The sequence below is a fragment of the Argiope bruennichi genome, chromosome 9 (assembly GCF_947563725.1).
Source record: "Argiope bruennichi chromosome 9, qqArgBrue1.1, whole genome shotgun sequence".
Lineage (NCBI taxonomy): Eukaryota > Metazoa > Arthropoda > Arachnida > Araneae > Araneidae > Argiope > Argiope bruennichi.
In genome coordinates, this window is record NC_079159.1 from 23,107,312 (window position 1) to 23,124,758 (window position 17,447).

The window sequence follows — 17,447 nt, forward strand, 5'->3', positions numbered from 1 at the left end:
TGCAAGTGTCTTAAAGTGACAACAATGTAAATTTGTTTAATGTTAGGCTATTATATAAGTGAAGAAAGATAGAAAAAGAATAAAGAACCACGATGAGAACAGTGTTTTTTTTTCTATAACGAGGTGAAACAAAAAAAAAATCTGAGGGTATTCCTTTCATAAATTTATGAGCTAAAAGAACTCTCTTTTAATCTTTTTTTTTTTTTTCCTTATTTCATTCCTCTATAAAACACTTATTGATTAGAAATTAAATCATTAACAAAGCTTACAAATCCTAAAAGTGAAATTATTATGGTCTGATAAAGATGAAAGTTTTAAGGTAAAATGTTTATTTCTGGGAATTTTTAATTGAAAAATATATTTAAAAATTGTCTATTATTTTGTGTTTTAAACCTCTCTAACATAAATTTTTTTTCTCTATATATTATTATAAATAAGACCAAATTTTTCTTTCTATATTCAAAGTAATTCCCCTTTAATTCCATATATTTCCAAAGTGTTTCTCATCACAAAAAATAATAGTTTATTTAAACTGTTTAAGACAATAAATGTGATTATTTATCTATAACTTATAAGTGCAAAGTCATCTGTTTGAGTAATTCATCATAAGTAACAGTCAGGCAAAATAATGATTGCAAGTCATGGGGTTCTAATCCATTCGACATACATTTGACATTTCAGTTTCTTTTACATCCTGGTAAATGAAGCCGATAGACGAATTTAATGATACAATCTATTCTCCTCTGTCTAACTATGTACTAATCTGTATTCAGATATGCAGCTAAACTGTATGAGTGTGAAAGGAATCAAAATAACTTCAACTGTTATTTGCATATGGTAAATTGAGTATTTTTATAAAAATATTTTGATTTTGCTAAGGTTATATAAAATTTTATAGATCAAACCAGAAAATGATTTCTTTACTATTCATGAAGAGTTCGTACACAGTTTGAGTACTGTTGTGTTGAATTAATTATTTATCCTATAACAATTAAAAAATGTTGACATTTGAAAGGAAAATGCTGTATCCTTTTATTTAATGAATTTTTGCTTTGAAAATTTGACAAATTATTTAACAGAAAGCTTATAAAAATGAAAAAAATAAATACATTAACTAGCATTTTTTTTTCATTATTTAGTCAAAGAATATATATTTAAGTTCATTAGGATATACGAATAATTAGAAACTGAAAATTGTAAAAGAATTATATGATGCAAAGTTGTGATTTTCAAAGTATCCAGTTAAGCGAAAAATATATAATGTTATTAAAGTTTCTTCCTATATGCAAAATGTTTCTATCATCGCTATAAAATGCATATAGCGTGAATTAAAATGTATATTCTTATCCATAACTAAATTTCATGAACTTAGATTTTATTCTACTAAGTGTCCACCTTCTTAGACGATTCGATTAAAGTCTCTCTTGAACTCCGTAACTTTTGTTTTATTGCATTAAATAAAACTATGGAGCTATTTTAAATTATTAACAGTTGATAACTTTAAAAAAAAACTTCTTTTTTTTCACTTTTGGGCCATTTTTAAAGTAAAACATTTTTCTTATTTTCGCAAATTTCACTTCTAGACAAAAACTGACAATAGAACTTTGTATTCATTTTTAGGTTTGACTCCTCTAAAAAGTTTACATCTGAACTTTCAGAAAGCTGTCATTCTTTCGAATACAAAACTTTTATTAATAGAAAATTGCTATACTAAGAAACATGATGTTGCTTTGTTAGAGGCATCTGAAGCTCGAAATCGCGTAGGCAATGAATAAAGCATAAATGGCAATTTTCATCATCTTTTAATCGCATATATTTTTTTACCTGCTTTTACCAGCATTGCATTATTATTATATATGCTTCTTTGAAAGCAGATGCGTTTTTAAAAGGTTGACCTGCTTTTACCAGTATTGCTTTATTATTACATATGCTTCCTTGACCGCAGATGTGTTTTAAAAAGGTTGACGTAGAACTATGACATCACAGCTGTTTTTTTCATCTCTAATAATATATATATATATATATATATATATATATATATATATATATATATATATATATATATATATATATATAAATAAAGAGAGAGAGAGAAAGAGAGAGACCGATAAAGAAGTCTCGTGATTTTTTCAAACTGGTTTAAATTGGTTTATAATTTAAATAAATTAAGACAAATACTTACTTAAAAAGTAATAATGTTCTCATATGATAACTTGAAATTCGCAATCGTAGATTTCATTTTATTTTTTTCTGCTGAATTCAGCTTAAATGATGTGGATTTTTAAATTAATGCTAATACTTTAGCACACTTTTATCTTTCTTTTGTCGAAAAAGGCATCGTGCTTGGTGGGGAGGGAGGGATTAAAAAAGAAGCGATCTAATCACATATTTAAGATATGGTTAAAATATTTTCTATAAGAAATCACATCATTTTTCAGTAATTATTAATTGATTCGTTTGATGAAAATCTTGTTTTCTTCGATTGAATATTTTAAGAATGTGTTGCTTCTTTATCAATATGATTTGGTATTATTGAAATTAAATCGAAATCGCAACATTTTGTGGCGACATACTTCTTTGAAATTCTGCTGCGAATTTGGTGTTCTGAATGTTCTGCCTAGATTCGAATTTATGTGATGTTATTGCGCATGATATCTTAGAATAATCATTGGATAATTACTCAGGTTATGATAGGGTCCTAGTGGCTTAATGGTAGTTTCGACACTCGATTCCATCGACGAACAGCTGTGTAAGCAGGTCTGATTCATGTTAAATTCTTTGAAGCCAAATGTCCTTCTGCTGACATGCTTCGGAAGTTTAAAGAAGGGTGTGCCGGCGTCCTGGCATAGGGGTAGCGCGTCTTCCCCGTGTCCTGGGTTCGAGTCCCGGTTCGGGCATGGTTGTTCTTCATCTGTTCTGTCTGTGAGATGTGTGAATGTGCCCCCCCCTGTAAAAAGGGTCTGTGCAAGCGAATGTGATGCTTGAGTAGCTACGACGTACTCTTGGCCCTAGTTGGCGCTACTAAAAAACAAGAGACGCTTCCTTGGCTTAAAATCGCTGACTTCGTCAGCGAGCTTGTCCATGGCAGGTGCCATTATAAACAACAAAGAAGGGTGTTCCAGAGCAAGTGTCATCCTTGTCATCTGACTGTGGTTCAAAACTACGAATTCCGTCCTAAAATAGCCCTAGTGTCGTCCTTAAAAAGTGAACGTTATTGTAATGAAATTAAACAATTAGGTTATGAAACCATTATATGTCCATTGCGTTAAAAATGGAAAAATAAGGTTCACGAAACATCTTCATAACTTATGTAACTGAGAAAACTGAATAAATAATTTTTTAGCAGGAAATTTAATCTCGCAGTTTCTTAAAGAGTTAGTGACATGGATGAAAAAACCGAGACTTAAAAAAGAATATTTAACCTGTTTAACAGTATATGCAGAGTAGTGAATATAAAAATCCAAATGTAAAGTAATAGCATCTATAATGATGTTATTCTGCTATTGAGATTATTATTTGTTGCAGGTGTATAAAAGTCACATATCTTGTGATAGCATCTTTAAACAATATCAGTTTGATCAAAATTTCAAAAAAAAAGCATTTATGACTTATATTCATGGCTCTTTCATATTCATTTAGCATTAAAAGCAGAAGAAAATGAAATTGAATTTAAATTTTATATCTGAATTTCTGGAAAATATTTATCTAGTTATCTAGGAAGAAACATTGTCTAGAAACATTATCTATTTCTCTAGATATATAGGAAGTTTAGTTTATACATAAAAAAACAATAATTCAAAGGGAAAATATTTAACTTTTGATGAAATATTTATTAGAAATCTTTGTGTCAGTCCCCTCTCTTTCGATTTGAAACTTTCTTTTACTTTCTTTATTTCCAGCTATTTTATGTATTTCTATTTCGTATAGAGTCCAGAAGATTCGTCTAGTCATTTGAATTCAACAGTAAAATCTACATCACAGTACCAAAATTGAAGGAACAGCCACATCGTTTTCCTTTCTTTTTCTATTCATCATATTTAAATTCAAATATAAATCTTTATAAATCTCAAAATAAATTCTATAGGTTTATGCCAACAAAAATACCAGTTCTTAATATTGCTGTCGATTTTGTTCCAATCTCATTTCCGTCCATTCTTATATATTTATGACATTCCATTTTATTTTCAGATATGCTCATGTTTTTTTTATCTTAAATAAATATATTTCATAGATGCCAAATGAAATAGAAATAAATAACATTACAAAATCTGTAGGTGACAAGTAGAGGAATATTAAAATCCAAAACAAATTTGCCATTTCTAAGATTTTATTTCCCAAGATTTTGTTTGCCTCTACTTTTTTCACTTTTCTGAAATCCTTTGTTAAAAATAAATTCAGAACTGTCAACATCATAGCATTATCTTTTCTATGGCAATTTATGTTCATGTTTATTTTTATAATGAGAAATCGATTACTTTTGGTATTTATTCTAACTACGAGTTGGACTCAAAAGAATACTATTAAAAAAATAAAATAAAATCTTTGCCAGTTTTTCAAATTTTTTATATTTTATTTTGCGTATATATTTCAAGGGGTAAAAAATATGTAATACGTTTAATTTAATTTGAATTTTAATTATTCTCATTCTTCCAAGATAATTAAACTATTTTTTAGTACTAGGATAGATTTATGAGTTATTTATTTATTGAATTGTGAATATCGGTAAAATTTTTGGTTAGCCTAATTGAGTCATCATCTTACAAAACACTGTGTATTTAAAGGTATATGACCTACAAAAGACGGGGGATGCAAGCCAAGATATATACACACACTAAGTTTAAAAGACTGCTTGTCTACGCCATATTGCAGGTCTCATATCAACACTGTACAGGATGACGGCAAAGGAGATGACTTTTCTTTTCTGTATTGATATATTCGGGGTGAGTTATGTACCTGAGAGCGTTCAGCTAGCATTCCTACGCAAATGCGAAAAAGCTGTACCTCAACGCTACAACATTTTATTTTATTTTTCCAGTTTCCTGTATCTGATTATCTGTGTAAACGACCGCCCGTCTCAGATGAAATCATGTAGAGCGTGAGAGAGAGATTTGTAAGTTGTCTACAAAAATCAACCGACTGTTTGTGCAAACCGTTATATGAGTATTCCATAATGTTTTGTGCCAGCATGTGCATTTCAAACCGTAATGTTTGTAACTGAAACAACTGACTCCAGGTAATTTAAACTATCGATTGTATATTTGCACTCGAATGCAGGAATCTACGGAAGATTGTGATAACTTTTCAGATACACTGATATCCAGCGACGAGGTGATTTTACATCGATCGAGGAAATTAAATCGTCACAATGTGAAAGTATGGAGTATTGAACTGTCGCATGCCCATGTGGAGCTGGAAAGGAATTTTCAAATACTTCTATGCTGTATCAAATGTAAAGCTGCATGGACCATTTTTTTAATGAAGAAGTCGATGACAAGAATCTTGCATATGGATATGTTGTTACTGTGGTTGTTCCTATCACTGACTACTGACTCCTTTAATTTCAACTTTCATCAGGACGAATCTCCACCTCATGGAACACAACTATTCGCGCATTTCTCAACAAAGAATTGCCACATTGTTAGATAGGGCAAGCTGGTCTAGATGTTGTTCCTCATTTGCCATAAACCTTTCCAGGTTTCCCGAACTCATGCCATGAGCTTTCTTCTTGTGGGTGATATGAAGAACAAAGTTTATGTTCCCCAAACGCTACAAGCATTGAATGCAGGAATAACGCTACAAGCATTGTAGGAACGTATTATTGCTTCCATGGTGAATATTGACGCGCTATTGGACCAATGAACAGAACTGAGTTACCTTTGGGATGTATGCCAGGTGATCAAGGCCTCACACAGGAAACATTTCTAGTATGTACCAGAGACTTGGTGAGTGCATGTATCTTTTCAAATATCAGCCATTGTTGCACGTCGTATTTATAAACAAGCATTCTTTTTTAAACCTGAAGAATCATGTAGACTAATCCTGTAATATAAATTATTCTTAGGAAGAATGTCCCCAGAAAAAGAATTTATAAAAAATCGTATTAAATATTTCGATAATTTATTGTTAATAAACAATTTATTGAAATTTAAGTAAACCCTATGCCACTCCTTGTTTTAATAAAATCGGAATCTTCGAGCTATTGTCTGTCGTATTTGTTTATTATTTATAATGATTTTAGGAAATTCATGTTTCATTTTTCAATCAGGTAGTTCATAAAATAGGGAATAAGGAATCTTTAAAATATTTTACATTTGTTTTAAAGAATCATAAAGCAAAATAATTGAAAATTTCAGGCTATTAAAATATTATGTTTTTTAAAAAAAATAGGAACTATTTTTTTATTATTTACTAGCCGCCTTTGGCAACCAGCCGGTTCGCCAATCTTAATGAGCGTTAAAATTTTAATAATTAAATATTTTATGCAATTCCAACTTTAATAGATTCTTCAGAAAAATATTTTAAAACTTCAAATTTTGATAGTCATATAATTCACTCATAATATTATAAAGGCCTTCAGTTATAACGTGATATCTCTCTAATTTTCTGTTACCCCTCGTAGAATTTATGCTTTAAATAAAAGTGTAAATGATTAATCTGCAATTAATATAATAATATTTTTTACTGAAACAAAGCATTTTTTTTTAATAATATGATTACTGATAATAGAGTCACTGAGCGTTTAAACTTTATGGACACTAAAGAATATCTTTCTTAATTTATGTAATATCTCAAGAATTTGTCAACGAAATTTTCTCAGATTCATCATGAACAGATCGATTCATTAACAATGTTTAATTTTAAATACATCAAACACTAAGAAAACAAAATGAATCGTTTAAAATAATCGGTCGAAAACAGGTTTCAAAAAACTACTTAAAAAACGATGTACTTAAAACTATAAGTATATACCAAAAAAATATATAACTAACATAAATACAATTTAATTACAAAAGCATGCAACTAACCTAAAAATAATTTAAATCATTGAAAACAGGTTAAAAAAAACTACTTAAAAAACGATGTACTTAAAACTATAAGCATATACAAAAAATATATAACTAACATAAATACAATTTACTTACAAATGCATGCAACTAACCTAAAAATAATTTAAATCAGCCGTTGATAGTGGTTGCCATGACAACAATCAGAACAATGCGCATGCGTGAATTTTCTTCGCCAGTTAGGTAACGCAAATGGGTGAATTTTTCTACGCCAGTTGGGGTAACGCTATGCAGATTAGAAATTTTTAATTTCCTTTATTCTGTGTTATTTTAATTCAAAAGTACTTCAGAATGAATCTGAAACATGGATTAATTAACAATGTTTAATTTTAAATGCATATATTAAGAAAATAAACTGAATCGTTTGAAATAATCCGCCGAAAAGCGTTAACCGTAGCCTCATTACTGTTGGGAGAAAAAATAAACTGAAGCCTTACTCATTTGGCGGTGGTGAAAATGGAAGATTTTTTTTTTTGGCGGAAAAGTTGGCGGTGGGGAAAATGGAAGATTTTTTTGGCCGGAAAGTTAGTTTTTAATTAATAATTAAAATTCTAATTAAAATTTCATAAAAAGGGACCCCAGGTGCACATTTCCGACCTCTATGGTATATATGTACCAAATTTGATAGCTGTATGGCAAATGACCTGGCCTGTAGAGCGCCAACACACACACACACACACATTGAGCTTTATTATAAGTATAGATAGATTAATATTTGGAATTATTTGGATTTTTTTTTTGGATATTATTATTTGGGTATTATTTTTTTTAAAAAATATTTGGACAATCCTATGTCTAAATATTCAGTTCTATGTTCAGTCTGAGAAGTTATATTTCAAAAATATAAAAATAAATGTAAATTTAAAAGTGTTTTTTTTTTTTTTTTTTTTTTTTTACTTAAAAAAATTTTACATTTTTTTTAAGGATTCATAAAGCAAAAAAGTTAGAGACAAAATGATATTTATCAGGTGGCATCAGTGTTTAAAGATGGAATAGAAAATACAGCTTCGTTCTTACAACTGTGTGCGTGTATGTATGATTCTTTTGATGTGGATTTCTTTGCCGCCTCTCAACTTAGGAATGTTAGATATCTTTGATAGTAATGCGAAAGTGTCTGGAATTTTTATTCCTTCTCTTATCGGGTGGATTACAAAGGAATCATCGATGTTTTATAGCGCGTGTTAGAAACTCTTAAAAAAAAAAATGTGATTTGGATCACATTTGGAAGAAACTTTATAATGAAGTAATAAGGCGAATTTAAAATAAAAATTATGAAAATAATTAATATATGTGTTTATTAACCCTCTAAGCGGCAAACCCGGAAAAAGACGGAATCTTTTCTCCCTTCAAAACGTCGGACCCGTCTATAGACGGAAACAAAAACTCCCTTAAAACTGTCACTGCCCGTATTATGCTTAAGATTTCTTAAGACATATCATAATATTTACACATTTTAATATGATAATTATGTAAAAATATGTGGTACAAAAACTGTATATAAAATCTTTACCTTAATCATAAAATTCAGTCTTTAATAATTGCCATATCTAATTACTTTTGCTAAATAAAATTTCAAAAAGTTGCTGAAAATTCTCCATTGCTTTTTTTTTTATCTCAAGTTTATTTAAATGTAAAGATGTTATAATATTCCAAGTTTTTCGGCTCAAATATGTTTGCAATTAAATTTACAATTGTAATTTTCTCAGTGAATTCTTATATATTCACCTATCTATAATACTATTAAAGGTTATGTATGTGTAATATGTATTTATGCATAAACAATTATTCTACAAAGCATTCCCTTTTGAAGAGAAAAACCAATTTATTTAAAAATATTAATTAATGGAAATTTAAGCAAAATTTTGTTTTTTTCCTACATTTTATTATGAAATTCCAAAATAACTTTATAAAAACTTAACAAAAGCAAAATTTTGAAAATTAAAAATATTCTTTAATTAAGTTGAACAGTTTTTGTTTGAATTTTGCAATGCTTTGAAGATATATTCCTATGGAATATTATGCCAATTATTTTCATTGTTAAAATATTATTTATACCGATTTCATTTTTTCTTCAAATATTAAATCGTTGAATTTTTATTTATTGTTGAAAACTATGAAATAAAGTTGCCGATTTCTTAAATATTATTTGAAAATATAAAAATGAGGATTTTCTTTCTTACTTTACTTACATATTTTCTTATAACCAAAAAAAAAGTTCTCTAAAACATTACATGCTAAATTTAGAGTGTAGAATACTTATACTTGATATTTAAACGTTACTTTTTCAACCAAATCCTCAGGCCAATCAACGTGTTATTAGATTTGCTCGAGGAATACAAATAAAATGTGAGGAAACATTTTAATTTTTGAATCAATTTCACACTGGGTATGAAGAAAAAGGAAATGATATTAAACCCCTTCATAAGATAAGGAGAAAATAGATTTAGGTTATTCATGTTATTATGAATGCCATATCCCTTGATTTCATTATAAATGCCATATTCATGATTAAAAAGAACAGGTGTAAAGACTTAAAGCCGTAATATGAAAATAATCCCTATGAAGGAGAATTTGGGCAAATGTTTTCTCTATCCAATGGGGAAATGAATTTTTATAACAACAAGGCCGAATGAGTATGTGTTATCGGTGAATGGCTGATTTAAAAGGAACAAAATAGATCGGCTATTATTACCTTTAAGTGTATAATATTGCCGCATTGAAAAAGAGGCAGTAGAATCTCCATGGCCCAATGGTCAAAACACTAGTCTCATTATCAAGAAACCGTAAGTTCGAATCCCGCTAGAGACAATGCGATTCGCAGTTTGTGTAAATATTTAATCCCTGATTTTAGTATTCCCTTTATTTCATGTTCCAGAAGATTCTGGACATTTCTTTAGTTTACCAGATAAGTGTTCTGGACTTTTCTTACTGTCTCCAGAAAAGTATTCTGGAACTTTCCCTGCTAGTATAAAAGCAGAAGATCTGTCAGTCACTGTGTTCTGAGTTCTGTGTTGAGTTAATAAATTGGTTTAGCTCTACTTCTTGTGTGTGTCATTGAGTTCTATACTAAAGTATCTACGTGACAATATTAATATATGTTTCATTCGTGTTGTCTTGCGTTTGTAAAATATTCGTTAGGTTAGAATAAAATAAATAAAGGGCTAAAAAAGGGATGATTATTGAATATGCATATTTAATAATGTATTTGTCATAAAATAAATAGCGTCATGAAAAAAGTGCGCTGAATATCTGATAAGAAGTTTAAATTACACTTTTAAATGTAACAATAGATATTAAGGTATGTTTTATAATCTTTATTGAAATTCACAACCAATATTCCTATATTACCTATTGATTTCCAAATGCAGGTAGTTTTAAATGATTTAACCAGAATAATTTTCGAGTAGACTTTTTTTCAGTCAAACTTTAATAGGATTAATGAAATTAAATTTAAAAATTATTTTAGGGTTTTGTTTGATTTTTTTATTTAGAGTTAATATTTTTGCCCCCACTTTTTCTAATTATTTAAATTACTAATGAAATTTTCAAACATATCTTTAAAATATAGATATATTTTGAGATGTATTTATTAACTTTTCAATTTATAAATGTTTAAAAATTGTTTTTTCTGTCCAATTACAGATAATTGTTTTCATGAAATATAAATTGCTTGGATGTCTCATTATAGATATAAAGTCTATGAGAAGTCCTTTTTTATATATTAATAATGAGTTTCAAAAAATGAAATTGAAGGGCATTCAAGTAATAAACTTACAGCATACAACTTATTTCCCAAATACAGTAACCTTAAAAAGTATTTAGAATAAAAGTATATAAAGTTATTTAGAATTCAAAACAACTGTAGCCGTTAGAAACACCAGCACCAAAACACGATTCAAATGACACATTCTCACTTCTGCTTAGATAATCAACCAGGAATTGTTTTACTCTGTAAAATTCTTACATAACAGAACATTTTTTCACGTTTTTCACAAAATGAGGTTTAGAAAAGTCTCCGATGAGCATTAAAATCTCCTCAAAGTATTTGCGGAAAACAATTTGCAGACAACAGTGACTCACCAAAACCTTCTAAATTTCTCTCCGGACGAAAAACAATTTATCGAAAGAACTTTTCAGTCGAAGACCTCCGTTATTTCCCTGTATAGAAAAGCAAATATTGTCCAATTGTTGAAAATTCCATTATTCTTTCAGATTTTGAAAGCTTGTTTACCAGTTGTCTTTTGATCGGAAAAGGGTTGTTTAAATGAAGTTTGGTTTTTTGATTGTTGAGAATAAGAATGTAAAACCAATAAATCTTTCCACTTCTTTTGTTTGGTAAAATGCATTTCTACTTCACAATGAACTTTATTTCATTCGATTGAAGAAGGTTTCATTTTTAAAATTACAACCAAAAGCGATTTCGAGCAAGGTGAAGAGGATTTTTAAAATATCGTATGATTCCTTTATATTTAATGTGGAAGGGAAAATTTCCATTCGAGTAGCATAGATTGAGAATTTTTAAATTAATGTTTAGAAATAATTCAGCAGAAAAATTGCGTTGCTACACAATATATTTTTTTAAACATACTAAATATTGGTTATTCTTTAATAAATATTTTGAATTTGCAACAAACTGAAAGCTAATTTTTCTCAATATCCTAGATTTTGAATAATTTTATTCATGTTATATTGGTTATTTAACTATGTGAAGACTTTTCTTACGTACGAATTTTAGTTTGAAAATTTAAAACAACTCTCGAAATTAAACTTTCTAAACTTCAAGTTAGAGTAAAAGGGTAAAATTATGAATTTTAGATAATAATGATAGAACACTTTGTTGAATCAAAAAAAATCTTATATTGAGTTTCTTTATAAATTGAAGTTACATGTTTTTTTATGTCAGTAATTATGCAAAAAAATTCGCTAAATTTCTAAACAATTAGAAATACAATAAAGTCATAATCACTAACAGAATTAAAACCTGAAAACAAATTTAAAACATTTTGTAATTCAAGATGAGAAAATTAATTTTTATATAATTTTAAGCGCAATTAAAAGAAAAAAATTCTGATAGAGTAGGAAAGGCAAATATTCTAACAAAGAGATTGGTCTTCTTGATTCTTTCCTATTATTACACCTAAAGGCAAAACTTAAAGAAAGTAAATTTTGAATTTACTCTTTTATTATGGTACTAAACTGGAGAGTAACTGGAACTCATATACCTAATTGTCGGCTGCAGTTACTTTAAAGAGTGCTGAAGACATGATATAATTTTATAATATAGCTGAAAAATAATGATTTGCTAAAACGAGATTTGTTCGGAAAAAAAATTTGATTGTGTAATGTTCTGAAAGACAACTTGTTGTCGATTGAGAATTTTTAGTTTCCAATGTGAATTGATCTTCATTCAACTGAAATATTAATTTAAAGTTTTTTAGCAATTATTGTATTTGGAAGCTTAAATATAATTCATAATTATCCCGCATTTTTATTTCATTTCTTTACTTTATTCACTTTAATATATAGCTCTATTCTATTGTTCCGCTATAAAATTAATATATCCATAGTATAGTGCTATCCTTCGTATCATTTTTTGAAAGAGTTTATTTGAAATTATTTTAGTATTTTTAAAAGTTAGACTAAATTCCTATATATTGACACAATCAAATTTTATATTGTCTTGTACTATTTCTTTAAACCCAGATGATTTCTAACGGTTATTGAAACACTGATTTTCTTTAGCAACTATTGCTTTCGATTATGAAATCTTTATTATATTTACAAGCAATATTAATACAAGTTTTCCTGTATCTCATCAAGCCACATCAAAAGTTCAGAAATATACATTCAATATAATACCTAACATTTTTTAAAACTTTCTTTTTAATTGTGGACTTTGTTTATTCGGCTTCTTTTCAAGGTAGCAGTTGGAATGTGATTTTTTTTTCTAATCTTCTTTTATGATTTATAAAAATGAAATGAACACAGATAAAATTAATGCTCTTATAATTTAAAAATGTAATACCGAAAAGTGCCTATATTATCATTCCAAGGCATTATTTCCTAAATTAAATTTTATAAAAACACAATTTATAAAACACTTGTAAAATAAATGAATAAAAGTTATTTCATATCAATTTAAGCAAATTGTGTTTAATTTTTCTTGAGTCTACTTGGTGGAATTTAAAATTTTGGTTGGCATCTTCTGTTCTCGTTGAGCTTCGTACAACTGTAATGAATCAAAATTTACAGATATCATATCAGATTTTTTAGGTTCTCCGTCTGACAAATGTCCCATTCTTGGAATAATCGTAGGAATATATTTAGGACCTTCTTTCCTAGATTCATAGTTTACAAAGTCGAATTAGGCACGTTTGTATGTTGTCACCTTACATTTTATGATTACCATGAACTCACTTAAAGACTTGTTTTGGAATTGAATAATTATGAAATTGAGTTTGCACATACCAGCCACCGAGAGGGACTGAGAGATCCACGGGCTCTCACAGCCAGATCTTGAACACATTGTTCCCTCCAGACTGCTCTGAAAATATTCGGAAGTTACAGTTATCCTTTACTAAGAGGGTCCTTCATCCTTTATAAAGTTACAGTTATCCTTTACTAAGAGGGTCATTCATCCTTTATAAAGTTACAGTTATCCTTTACTAAGAGGGTCCTTCATCCTTTATAAAGTTACAGTTATCCTTTACTAAGAGGGTCCTTCATCCTTTATAAAGTTACAGTTATCCTTTACTAAGATCCTCCGGGTGAGGCACCTTGAAATAAGGATGAGATACTTCCAGAATGGCGGTTGGATCTCGCCACTCTGGAGGGTAAATGAAAAGGTGGGAGTCCAGCTCCTTCCATCGATGACGGGACGTACTTTCTTAGGGAAGTGTTGTACCGTGGCCGGTGATGGCCCTTAGGGCTCAACCACAGTTGCCGCCAGTGTAGCTGTTGCGGCGGTCCGGTCATTCAGTATTTATTATCCGTGTGCCTTCGGATGGATCATAGAGACATTGTTATGACTTTACTAAGGTCAATTTTACTTAGATGATTTTATTTCTTTAATAACTCCAAAATTTATGACGAATACTCTTTCATACCTAGATAATTGTTTATCAAAATTTCTTTAAAATAATGTTGGTTCCGTCATTTCTGCTTGCAAGAACTGAAATAAATATCTAAATAATAGCTCCCTAAAATGAAACAAGACAATGAATCATAATAGGCGCTCAAAAGTAGCATCCACTTTGCAGTAATAGGATACTTCCCCCTTAGTTATTGATGTTGTGAAATCAAAATCAATAGCTTCCAATTCATCTATGTCAATAAATTTTCCTTCAAACCATTTAATTTCAACATGATTATTTTATTATAGATTATTCTCTTCGATGTTAGTCCATTGTTATTGTACAACATATCATTCACCATGTTCAAATATCACATATGCCCTGTTTGCTTATCGTCCATTCTTTTGTTGAAAGATAGTATTATCTCTTCTGTTAATAAGCTGCGCTGCGTCACGTATCATGTCCATTGTTTATGTTATACCCCTAGATCATCGTTATCTTTCTTATCCCCTTCTAGCCTAATAATCTTGGAAAAAGACGCAATCTCCTCAATTAAGACTCTGCAGGCATTTTCTCAAACCCCTCAAAGTAGAGTTCGACAACGTTTTCCAGTCAGAAATTTCTCCATACAGATATAAGGGCTTTCTTCAAACAAGCACTCAGCCCAGATTATAGACGTCAATCCAGCATGTGACGTGATGGTGTCTCCTTGTTACTCGTTATAAGAAACAATGAGCGTTAAGCGAGTATCTTATGAGTATCACTCATTATAAGAAAATTTCGTTCTGCGAAGTTTCACTATATTTGAATTTTAAACGATTATTTAGCACTCATCATTTAATTTAATAACATTGTTTTCCTCATATGAATCTGGATCTAAATTTGTTACAAAATTACCACAAAGATTTGAGACTTTTATAATGCATTTTATTAATGTCACATTTAATGTTGCCTAAATAGGTAAATCAATTTACCAGTAAAAAGAAATTCTAGTTGAAAAATAAACAATTTGTATTACAATTTGACGAATCAAGTTCATTTTATAATCATAGCAAACATTAATTAAATATTTATAACTGTTGTTATACTCACAACGGAACACAAAATCTATCTTATTACATTCTTCTTATATGCGTGCCTTTTTGTTTTTGCTTCCTTAAAAATTAAATAGAATTCCAATTGGAATTAGAAAATAGAATTAAATAGAATTTTCAACAGAATTAGAAAAAAAAATCTACCCTATCTGGAAAGTTTTATCCTTATTATCATTTAAAGCCTATTTTATATAATTATAATTTATAATTATATAAATTATAATATATAAATCTATATTATATTATATATTATATAATTTAATACACTCTTCTGTATTATATACTATTTATCTTACTTTAATTTTTTTGTGCACATTTCAGATTTTTTGTTCCTGGAAAAAACATATCAGTACTGAAAACGCTTGTCTCAAGTTTTTCTATCCATTCTTAAAATTTTTCAAAGTTTTACTAGTTATGAATTACATATTAAAAAAAAATCTTTATTATTAAAAGAAAAAAAACCATTTTCTAACAATAAATTTGAAATTTATTACTAACTCTAAGTAAAAAAAGCACTCAATATATTTTCTTACTTAAGTGCACATAAGTGAAAATGCATGTTGGTCTCTCACGTGCTCCATTCATAAATGTCGAACTGCTTTCAAAAGTTCTTTTAAACCAACAAACAAGAAAAAAGAAATTTTGAATTCGAGATAAGAATTTCTACTGTAAGGAACCAAGGTATATACATAAAAAATAAGACAAAAATGGTATGGAAATTTTAATTAAAATGAAAAACGATTTTTCTTTTTTACAGAAAAAAAAGTCTTAGCAAGGTGGTAGTAATAGAATAAAAAGGTATTTATAGTTTCAATGAGAATATTACGGTTTTTAATAATTTTGTTATTTATTTTTTTGACTAAGAATATTATTATTTAACTTGGATGAAAAATTTATACTTTCTTCCATTTCAATTTAAATATGTTGGAAGCTTATATTCCTCTTAAAATTAAGAATAAGTTAAAAGAATCCACATTATATTCAAAACACATTTTTCTCTTAGAAAGTCTTTTCTTTGCAAAAATTATTTACAATCATAACATTCCTTTTAATTGAAATGATTTAAATAATTTGCATTCTTTTTATTATATTGCCTTCACTAAGGAATTTTTTTTCCCTGAACTATTAATTCCTTTTAATAAAAATATTATTGAAATATTGCCTATAGCAACTCATAAAACGAGTTTTAGCTTAAAAAGACTGGTTTGTTATTTTCATTATATTTATAATATTATGCAATATAAAAAATATATGGCAAATATATAAAGTATTATAAATATCTTGGAAATAGCATTTTATATTTTTAAAAAAGCATTAAAGTATTAATTTTTATTTAAAACACTATGTGACAAATAGAGGCTTATAAAAAGTGTATAGGATATAAAAAATTATGCAATTAAACAAAATTTTATTATGCTTCAAAGAGTATTCAAATATTGTTTTAAATTTAAAATACCATATGGCAAACAAACATGAACCTCCTGAAGTAGAAGATGCCTTGTAATATGCAGGTTGTAAATATGGTTAAGAGTTAATTTCTAAATCTTTGATTAAACGCATATTCTTCAAATAAAAAAAAAACAATTTAAAGGAAATAAAGAATATAATTTGTGTGGTGCAAAATTGACATCTTGATTGGAAAGATTTTCCCGCTCTGCTCACCAGCGCCAATGACGGACTCGACCAGAGTTAGTGAGTTAGATGATAACCTCCATATAAGACGACGAGCGACAAAGAGCAGACGACTCTTAGAAAGAACTTTAATGAAGATGAATGTGTTTTTATTCTCTAATCTTAATTCGCTAACTTCCAAATCTAGAAAATCGTTTATATAAATTAACTGTCTACAATTCAATAATCGTAATTATTGCCACCCGCCATTCCGTATATTTGTTTCATCTTTTTTTCAGCCAATAAACTAAAGAGTTAAAGTTATAGTGGTGAAAGTCTTTTTTTTAAAGATAATTTTAAACGTGGAATTAATATATGAATTCAATTTATTTCAATTCAACCATTATATTAAATTTTGATCAAATGATTGCATATTTGTTCTAAAATATTACCGCACTTTTTGAGTATAATAATATGTAGAAATAAAAGAAATAGAAAATATGAAGTCATAGAAATATGACGTCCTTTCCACTTAAACGTATCTGGTAATATATATTGTGACATATTAAAATTTTAAATAAAAAATCATACTTCTGCATTTGAAA